This window comes from Lactuca serriola, chromosome 3 (assembly GCF_051521515.1).
Source record: "Lactuca serriola cultivar US96UC23 chromosome 3, Lser_US96UC23_V15, whole genome shotgun sequence".
Taxonomy (NCBI): Eukaryota; Viridiplantae; Streptophyta; class Magnoliopsida; order Asterales; family Asteraceae; genus Lactuca; species Lactuca serriola.
The window spans coordinates 46,603,153-46,614,763 of NC_136410.1; the positions used below are offsets into that span (position 1 = coordinate 46,603,153).

At 37.0% G+C, this 11,611-nt stretch overlaps 1 pseudogene; it reads right to left on the reverse strand.

The window, feature by feature from the left end:
- Positions 1-1,817: 1,817 nt before the first annotated feature.
- On the reverse strand, positions 1,818-3,620 carry LOC145092142 (tetrahydroberberine oxidase pseudogene; annotated as a pseudogene).
- Positions 3,621-11,611: the final 7,991 nt, after the last annotated feature.

The following is an 11,611-nucleotide window of genomic DNA, read 5'->3' on the forward strand; positions in this document are numbered from 1 at the left end:
TCCTATTAGCGGCGACAACAGATTAGCAGCGACGGACAGCATTAGCGACGACGGGAGTATTAGCGGCGACACCAAATATTTGCGGCGACATTGAGCGTATTAGCGACGAATCAATACCGGCGACGTATTTGCAGCGACATGTCGCCGCTAAAGGTATTAGCGGCGACAAGCCTAACCTTTAGCGGCGACGTGTGTCGCCGCTGTTGCCCAATCTTCTTGTAGTGTTTATTTCCACATTTATTATTTTCTTTCTTAAAATTTATCGAATGCCTTTCATTCGTTCTATTCACTAAAAGTTCTTTAGAATTTTTATCCCTAATTATAATATTATTAATATTAATTGATGCTAGTAATTTCTAACCAGAATTAGAACATTACATCCCACCTCCTAAAGCTTACAATTGTTTATTGAGGCAATATTATTGACATGTACATTACATCTAATTCGGTTCAACAATCGCACACTAAATACTCTAAATACATAGAGACTGCATTTATTTTTTCGAGAAAAGGCGTTCTCGACCACATTAACGTACATTCCGTCAAGCTCAAAATAGGAGGAAATCTTCATGAGTGGTGTATTGAATTCTCTATTAACTGATTTCTAGTTAAGTTTGACCATTTGAAAAAGTCTCCTCTCCTGATCAAACTGTGGCAGGTGTTAGTGTATAGCATGCCTATGGCCGGTTCTTTTAAAAGTGTTATAATATTTGTAATTTTGTGATATCGAGGAGAAGATCCACAATTACCAAATATTTAGGCACGCATGAAATAGAAAAACATTTAGTCTTCTGATTCTTGATTCCGATAGATCTCATCCCACATGACTAGTAATTGCAACATGATGGTTCTCGTTAACAAAGTAATATAGTTTTAATGTTTATTCAAAAATATTTAACGAGGCCAACTTAACCAAGATATAATTAGTCTTCTCATACCTTCAAGACACAAGTTTTCCTATTGAAATGGAATCTATTAAAAGGAAGGAGCACATCATATGTATAGCCTAATTGACTATTTCTAGCTAGTGGAATCAGAATGCTAGGTCGCATGCATTTTACTATTTAAATTTAATTTGTTCAAATTAACAACTACAATGTTGACTGAAGAATGTTGTATTCGGATAGTCACGTCAATTCTTATTTAAATAAAGTAAAAGAATGTATAATAAGTAAATATGGATCGCGTAAAGTTACGGATAATTTAACTAACTTTTTGTTCAAAGCTGCCACTTTTGATCAAATCAGTTTGTATTTAAAAGTAGATGTCGAACAAACAAACATACTCATATTATTTATGCTGTGAAAAATTATTATACTTATTTAATTAAGTAATTTATTCATATTATTATGTATAATTTGGTTTCATTAGTACCACATATATTGATTATTCTAGAATTAAGCATTCAAACGAACTTGTTTTGGGTTTGAATCTCACATACTAAAAATTTGGTGGCCCGCGCCATTCTAAATAAAAGTTTATATAATATCTTATAGATTTTATACGTTTAGATAGATTGACCTGTGAAAAAAAAATAATAATAAGCTTAATGTTTTAACGTTATTTTCTGCCAAAATATTGATCATAATGTTTTAGGTTTGCCCCCACAGGATAACTCTATGACAGGTTCGGTGTAGTCATACAGCTAACCTCTTTTTTTTTTTCATAGCACGTATCTCAAGTCTAAGGTTGAATTGACCCAAACTATTTTAATCAAAAACATAATATATAGACAAGAGGAAGCATAAGGAAGAAATATGATATAAAATGTCTTAATAAGACAATGTATTTATTAGATAAATTCATAATTAGAATTAGACTTTATGCTTTTAGACATCTTTGTTAGCATGGAGATCATATACACTAGGAAAAGAAACTGACAGAAAGTAGCATTATTGCTAGTTTTTCATGAAAACAATTAAAAGAATTAATAAAATGCATCTGTTGGGTGTTTCTGCAACCGCTTAGCTGATCGGGGGTTTTAGAAAACAGGAATACTCTGTGGGCGCCTAAAGAAATTGTGAGGATCGACTTTGGCCTTGATTCGAATCAACTTCTTGAAGTTGTCCCTCTTCCAGTATCTCTCACCCCAAACACTTGCTTCTTTGTAGTTAGCACTTCCAACACCCAAATCCAGATCATTGTAGTTGGAGTATGCCTCTCTGGGGTTGTTTGACACATAAGGCGTCATTAAAGCATCCAAGCTTCGCAGCCAAGCTATCCTCCTGAGGGATGTAGGTGTTGTGTCTGAAGGTTGACCGTTAAAATTGACAGTCTTTAGAATTTGTAAAAACACCCCCGCTCTATGAGGATACGGAATTGCTGTCTCTGAGAAATCAGCCATCCTTCCGCCAAATGGATTGATCATCAGAAGCGCCGATTCATCGTTTTGCATAAGCTTTCTCCATATCTTCTTGAGTCCTTTTATGGGGATGGGTGCGCGGGTGTAGTCTGATTTGCTTTTGTTGTTCAGCTTGGCAATGGCAGATCGGTTCGTCAGAATCTCGGTCGGGGTTGAGCTTGGCAACCCCCAAAACACAAGGGTCGACTGCACCATTCTAATTTCTTCACAAATCTCTCGGGTAACACCGAGCTCTGGAAATTTTCTGTAAAGCAACGGAAGCAATGTGTCGGTTGTGCCCTGATATATTCCTTCAAACATAATTCTTATGGTTTTCTTGGTGGTGTTGCCGATATATTCGGCAAAAACTTGAGTTCTTATGTGCAAATTTCTATCGATATTCGGTGCAACGTATTGATATTTATGGAAGATTTCGGTAGCCCCTTGTTCCAAAGTTTTATTCAGTATAAAGACGGTTACTTTTTTTGGAACTGGAACCAAGCTCAGCTTCCATGCAAGAACAATTCCGAAACTTGAAGAACCACCTCCTCGGATCGCCCAAAACAAATCTTCTCCCATTGATTTCCTGTCGAGAATATTCCCATCAACATCCATGAAGCGAGCATCCAGAACATTATCTGCAGCAGTACCGTATTTCCTCAACAGGTTTCCGTAGCCACCACCGCCCATGTAACCACCAACACCCACCGTTGGGCAAACACCTGCCGGGAAATACAAGGTATCGGTCTCTCGCGAAATTTTGTAGTAGAGTTCACCAAGCGTAGCGCCTGCTTGGACCCAAGCAGTCCTTTTTGCTACGTCCACGTCTATAGACCTCATGTTGGTGAAATCAAGCATAACAAAGGGAACATCAGCAGTGTATGAGAGGCCCTCGTAGTCATGGCCCCCACTCCTGATCCTGATCTCGTACCCGTGTTTCTTGGCGCAGTATACACATGTTTGTATAAGGGTTTCCTCCATAGGTGTCACGATCACTGATGGTCTACGTGTGGAGGGCTTAAGGAACCTGGTGTTTTGAACTGCCACTTGCCAAATGGGTAGGAAGGAAGCATTGACAGGGGTGAAAATGAGTTGAGAGACGGTAGTCACATTGTTGGATTTGGACAGTAGGCAGCTTATTAGATCGCCAGAACTTGAGGATGATAAGGACGTTGCCCATGAAACAGAAAGCAAGAAAGTTAGAACCATGAGCAAAACTGAAGAACTAAGTTGAGACTTCTTCATGTTTAGTTAATTTGGTGAGCTTGATCAATAGCAATGGCGTATTTATATACAGCAGAGAGCATACAGTTGACTTCAAATGGGGTTATAAAAATTGTGATCGGTTCAAATTAAGGTGTTTGAAAAACCTCGGAAGGAGGATGGTGATCAATTCAAAGATGTTTGAAAAATGCGGGAAGGAGGATGGTGTTCAACTGATTCTATTTTAGTGTATACAGGTGCAGCGTTGAAGATATATGGCGTGTTGACTTATTCCCTATAGAGTACTTAATTCGCAATTTCGCATTCTAAAAACCAATGAAACAATGAACAAATTGATATTACATATGTTCAGATTTTTAGCCTTTTTCTTTTAGCTTTCTGATTGAAATCTTAACTAAAATTTGAACTGCACATGTTTTTATAATAATTATCAAACTTATAAATAAAACGTATCTCATGAAAAATATATTTTTCTCAAACATAAATTGAAAATATTTCTTACAAATATATGTGCTTAATTTCCTGCCGCCGTATACCAAGTCCTGGGACTAGCTAGTTTGTAGATAAAGGGTTGACTTTGACTTTGGAATATAAGCATACAAATTACAAAACGATTTTACTTTTAACATCAATTCAAATGCTGCGCTGTTATATAGGCATTTTGGGAACCGGCTTCACGCTCCTCACCGTTCTTAATTAGTACTCAAAACCTAAAAAATATGATTAAGTTTTTTAATTATACACTTTTAATACATTATTATTTAATATAAGTAAGTTATAGATTTCTTTAGAAAAACTAAAATTAACATTTAAAATCCCCTAAATAAAGTTAGAATATTCAGAAAATAATGAAAATACATAATCTAAAATAGAAATTGTGTGATAATTAGGCAAAATAAAATTCAGAGACTTATATGGTGAAATTTGGGGATCAAACATCGGCAAGTTGCCTACTCACCCGGGCCTGTTTGGTTGCCAACGCCTACGGTCCCGGCCAAGGGTCGTTTGGAGGATTAAACAATGAGACATTTATGCAGTTGGTTCTCTATCCGAATACAAGACCTGTTTTGCTGCTAACAGTCGTTTCAATGTCAATGAGAAGATTGTGATGAGGCATTCATGTCGGTTGTCAAACTGAAAAAAAAAAAAAAAAAAAAAAAAAACGCATTATTATCAGCATAACTGCCTATCTATCCACTAGATATGAAGAAACCATTTGTACACGGCCACATGAAGGAGGCAATGTGCACGCATCGACCAACATGTTTTTTGGATATCAAGTATATATCTTAATCATATTTGATACCTTTAGAAACTATTATGTTGTCTTAATAAATGCCGAAAGCATCGTACATTTGATTTGATCAACGTGCTACTATATCGGCTTTCAACATAACTAAACCGTAACATCCCAAAAATCATAAAATTTAAAATCTTCAAAAAATAACCCATTTCAACCATAAGGTATTTACGAAACCATAATTTCAAAAGTATAAATACAATCAGAGCTTTTCCCAAGATCCAATATCATAAAAATAGGAAAATATGTACGATCACGCCTTCATTTTTCCTTGATCATCAAAAGTACATGAAACAATAAACTGAAACTATAAGCCAAGGCTTACTGAGTTCCCCCAAAGTACCACAACACAAACAATATTATATGCAATTTTGCATGCTGGGTCCATAACCTCCTGGTTGGCTTACCCTGACCGACAAAATCCGTGTTGGATTGCCCTATATATAACGTATTGGTTCCACAACCTCCCGGTTGGATTACCCTGGCCCATCACCTCTCGGTTGGATTGCTCTGGCCCACAACCTCCTAGTTGGATTGCCGCGGTCTATGGACTGACAGCACAAAGCAGTAGTCTCAACCCAAATATAACATGTCCACCTATAATAGATAACAAACATATTCAACATAAATATAATCATATAGCCAGGAATCACAGGTAATCCTGCAGATCTACCAGTCTAACGCATATCAGCAGCCATCATATAATCATACATGTCTACCACATAATCAACATATCATTAATCAATATATATCAGTAAATCAACTTTAATGGGCAGACCTTGGTGCCTTCGACTCACAAGTACAGTGAGGAAAACTCACCTCTTAGTCTGAACAAAAAGTTGAATAGATCTCTACTACGAATATCAGCTCTACATGTCACCTATACAATAGATACGGACCAATCTCAAATACAACTCAAAATACCCAAAATACACTTAGGTCAACTTGGCTAAAACTGGTCAAAGTCCAAAAGTCAACGTGCAATTGACCGCCACATCGTGGCCTTCCTTGGCCATGTCGTGGCCATAAAATGCCAAAACAGACGGGCCTTAACCCAATCGCCACGCCGTTGTTGTCCAAACAACACCATGGTCACTGTTCCTCGAACCTCTTAATGGAATAAGCCGATTTCTTCCGTCTCTGGGGCTCCAAAGCCTAAATCTGGTCTATTATAGGGTCTAAATGGATAAAGTTCCAACTTTATTCCTTAAGTCTCTCCAACGAATAAGGATCTTAAATTCTATGTTCAAAAGAGCAAACTCTCAACATGGCTTAAACATTAAGCTCCTAATCCTTGAAGTCCTTTCCTCTAAAACACATTTTTGATCCCAAATAACATTCTAATTCATAAAGTTTCAAACTTGATGATCTTTCATGGCTGTAAAGTGTCCAAATCATAAACCATAACATTTCAAAATGCAACAAGTCATCAAATGCATGCATGGAGGAAAAGAAAGGGTCAAGATTCTATTTTTATAAATCTAAACACCCAAAAACATCCAAAAAGGCAACTCATTTGATCTTGAGTAGTCCATACTCATATAGACTAAAAAAATATGGGACTAAAAGCACATACTTTCTAACATCAGCAAGATCTAAAGAGATAATCATCATGTTCAAAACTTTATATCTCTTGGGGGTTGCTCAAGAAGTGTACAACTCAGATCTACAAGGCTTGGAGCTCCCTTTTTGCTTTCCAATGGCTTCCTTCCCTCTAAAATAGACACCAAAAACCAAAATGAGCGCAAAACACCACCAATGGAGATTAGGGTTTGAAAGGAATGGAGTGGGCAATGGAGGCTGATGAGGGTAAAAGGTCTTCAGGGTTAATGATTCTTAAAGAGGGTGCAAACCCTAAAAATTAGGGTTTCTCCAACAGCGACCACCACACCGTGGCACCTATTGCCATGTCGTGGTGGTCCTTCAAAAACCTGCGACCTAAAAAGAATTACCACACCGTGATGGAACTCTACTATGTCGTGGCCACCCAGAAACATAAATCATTGAAATTTAGAGGCATACATGGAATCGGTGTTACACTAACTGATTCATTTATTTTTATCTAACAATCATTCAATTTCATCACATACAACCTTCTATATGCATTACATTATTTTCACAATGCTTTCCATCAAGCTTCTATAATAGTCAATTTAGTAGTGAATTTGCTATAGTAGCCCTTGGTACACTTAAATATATTTTAGGCATCTCCTGTTTATTATCTTAAACGACTATTTTTATATCAACAAAAGCACGAAACTAAGATTCTATGTGTGTTATTATACTACACTAAAATCCCATAACACCATTCGAATAAGTTCTGAAATTGGATTCGATAGGCATCCCGATAGATTATCCTAGTTTATATCGTAGCTTATTCGGTATGTGATAGCCTGGTCTATCATAGCAAATTCACTACTGAACTTACAGAAGGTCGATGGAAGATATTGTGAAAATAAGTTTATATGCATAGAGAAGTCGATATACGGTAGCATAAAATGATTCTTAGATAAACATAGATGGATCGGTTTGGTTATGGTTAAAACTAATGTTAGTAGCACTATGAATTTCATCAAGCCCATGAGATGGAGGAAACTAGACATCCATATCTAACTACAGACCCTTGAATTTTGACATTTGGAGTTCTATTGAATTTATAATAATTTTTGAAACACAACATATGAAATATGTGACAATACATACTAGTTTAAGAAGATTGTGAATTATACCTTTCAAGGAGTTGGAATTTGGTAATTTGATTCAAAGTTTAGAGAAACTAGACTCATCAAATTTTCTAGAAAACTAACCTTAATGATTTTTGGAGCTTCTGATAGTCTTGTATGATTTCTAGAAGTTCGAGGACATATTTAGTGAAATTGATCAAATTAACCTTTAGGTCACTTTAGGTGTCCCATGAAGTACTTAGTGATTAAGCTTTCACTTTAAAACTTTTATCATAATTAGTGGTTACTCAATAGGCTGTCAATATATGTAATTCAACATAGCCTAAAGGTCATGATACTTAGCTTAATGAGGATTTAGAGTTAGGAACTTTACGTTAAAATCATCGTATTAGGGTTAAGTTACAACCAGTTATGGTCTTTATGATACCAAATGGCTGAGAAATAAAGTCATTCTTAAAACCAACACCTATTGGTGGTTGGATGGTTGTGTTGTGGTGGTTAATAATGATCAAAGCACCCTAAAAAAAGTACGGTGTAGATTAAGTGTTCGTGGAATAATTGGAAAATAATGCTTTTTACATTCATTAGTGCACCATCACAAGTAACACAACCATAAGCACATTTGCAGGGTAGCCTGTGATGGAGGAAAAACATGCATTGTAATGACCAAAATTTCCAAATATATCTTTTTAATTAATCAAACATTTCCATAAAATATAAATTATCAATGACAACTTTTTTCAAAATCCATAACATCAACATTTTATTTTAAATATCAGAGTGTCCCCATATAAAATGCCGGAGAGTGCACGCCGTGCCATCAAACATTGCCTTCGCCTCTAGGATCTGAAGTACCTGAAACAATCAAAAAACTATAAGCTAATGCTTAGTGATTTCCCCCGAGCATACCCCACATAATCCACATAACCATATAATCCATAACAATCACATAAGTCATGCATATAAACATTTAAGGATGTCTTGAACACCCTCCAGGGTCTTACTCCAGGATGTCATGGGCACCACCACATGGTCTTACACCTATGTGCCATAGGCACCCCCATGGTCTTACATGGAATGCCATGGGCACCCCCACATGGTCTTATAGCCAAGTGTCATGGGCACCCCCATGGTCTTTACCTGGAATGCCATGGGCACCCCACATGGTCTTACAACCAAGTGCCATGGGCAACCCCATGGTCTTTCATGCAATATACATAAATAACTAACATACCACATAGCATATAACTAAATAATTTACCACATATCACTATATCAACTAGCATTCCACATAATACGTAATTGGCCGGCCTTGGTGCCTTGGACCCATTGGTATGGCATTGGTATGGTGAGGAGCCTCACCTCTGTCTGCTGAATCCGAAAGCCGCTCTCCTAATAGTGTGTGACCACCCGTGCTGCACAATAATACCATTAACCCAAGGTTAGGGTTGAACATAATCCAATTAAAGGACCTAAGCCCCAAGTCCTTTCCTTATGGCCCAAAAGTCTCCCATTGCTAATGGGCCTAAAGTCTATGTCCAAAAATCATTAATAGGCCTCATGGACCAATAAAGCCAAACCATAGCATTCATGGCCCAAAACAGATAAATTAGCCCACTAACTCAAAACGTGACCAGGCCTAATGACTGATTAGGGCCCAAAGGGCTTACAAGCTGAAAACAAGTCCAATCCCATCTGAGTGCGTACACCCTGCGTACCACTCCTATACGCTTAGTGTACTGGGTCTTTATGTTGTACGCGTTACGTATGCTATACTACGCCCAACGTACAAACAACTTAAGCACATTTTTTATTAAGTGCTTAATACTTGATGTTCCAACATCCAATCTTTAGATCTGAGTCCATTAAGATGTCCAAAGGCATAAAGCTGGCAACCTTATGCCTTTTCATGTCCCATATACTCCCAACAACCCATTAAGACCTTTCCAAGAGTTTTAATCCATGCATGAGGTCAAAGCACCCATCAAAACTCCATTTTTATGCAATGAATGGACCAAAGGACTTCGGATCTATCCTCCCTAAGCTCTGGAGTTGCTCAAACTCTCAAGAGGTGGTTCAAGAACACAAAAAGGGACTAATGAAAAAACCCTAGCTCTAGGAATGAAAATGATGACCAAGGTGAAAGCTTTTTACCTCCTCAAGCTCCCTAAGCAGCTCAAAATGTAAGATCCAGAAGCTCTTCCTCGTTCAAGCTTGATTCCTCCTCTTCCTTGTAGCTAACACACCAAACAGATGATGTTTAAACACTCACAAGCTCAAGAACACACTCTCTAATGATTTTAGGGTTTTCAGGGATGTTTGAGGGTGAAGGAGGCTGGTTAGGGTGAAGCTCAAATGAGATAAGGATGCTTATATAGTTCTTAAGTCTGGAAATTAGGGTTTGAGCATTTGTCATGTACGCCCAGCGTACGTGCTGGCCCTCCGCGATCATCCATGCATGGTACGCTAAGCGTACTCATGTAATACGCCCATCGTACTTTAGGGACCATTATGAAATGTTTATAATTTCAAGGGCTTCAAAGGTAATACCTGATTTGGAGTGTTACATGCACACACACACACACACTGTCACTTACTGGCAGCTGGAGGTTGCTCGTGGTTAAGGGCGAGAATCGACCACCAACTTTACAAAACCTCAGAAATCGAAGGTGCTGTGGCAGGAAGTAAACACACCACCCAAACATGCCTACCCTTTGGTGGCTGGTAGTGGCAGAAGGAACAAGCCGACGATCGTGGTTGCAGAAGTAGTGGTGGCTATTCCTGGTTGCCCGAAGAAAAAGAAAAGAAAGTGCAAATGAGATGATTCGGTACTTAATAGGGTTAGATTACAATCTTTACTTGCCACTACCTTCCTCCTCCAGTAACAATCACCAACGAAGATTTTGACTAACTATTCTTCAATATCTCGTCGTTGCCTTCTATTATTATTTTTATTTCTCTTTTTTCTCGATAGTGATCCTTGGCACAAACATTCAAAAGCTAAGGCAATTTAGGGTTAAGTGGAGCTCCTAAGGGCATACATAAGTTGTATTCGGCCTTAAGAAAAGAGCCCAACTCTCCCCCATCGATCTCCAAGAGAGAAATACAGGTTTTACAATTTCAACCCCAACTCTCCCATAACGACACTATCTACCCTGAAAACCAATTTCTTGACAAAAGACATATTTAAAACTTGTCACTTTCAGCCCCTTACCTTAAATCTTTTATTATTATTATTATTATTATTATTATTATTATTATTATTATTATTATTATTATTATTATTATGATCATCATCATCATCATCATCATCGTTATTATTATTATTATTATTATTATTATTATTATTATTATTATTATTATTATTTTATTTCCATATTTATTATTTTATTTCTTAAAATTTATCCAATGCCTTTTATTCATTTTATACACCAAAAGTTCTTTAGAATTTTCATCCATAATTATAATGTTATTAATATTAGTTAATGCTCGTTTCCTGAATTTCTAACTAGATTTAGGACGTTACATCCCAACTCATGAAGCTACAATTGTTTATGATGGATCATTATTGACTAGTACATTACATCTAATTCGGTTCAACAACACACTAAATACGTAGAGTTTGCATTCATTTTTTTTTTTAGACAAAGGCATTCGGCCACATTAACGTTTATATTGTCAAGTACCAAACAGGCAGAAATCTTCAGATTGGTGTATTGAATTCTCTATTCATTGATATCTAATTCAGTTTGAACATTTGAAAGTCTCCTCTTCTCATCAAACTACGGCAGGTGCTAGTGTATAGCCTGCCATGGCCGGTTCTTGTAAAAGTGTTATTATATTTGTAATTATGTGATTTAGAAATCAAGGAGAAGATCCGCAATTACCAAATCTTTAGGGAGGCAAGAAACAGAAACACATCTGTTGTTCTGATTCTTGATTCCGATCGACAGTAGCCCACATGACTAGTAATTGTAACATGAAAGTAATATACTTTCAATGATTATTCAAAAACATTTAACGAGACCAACTTAACCAAAATATAATTAGTCATATCATACC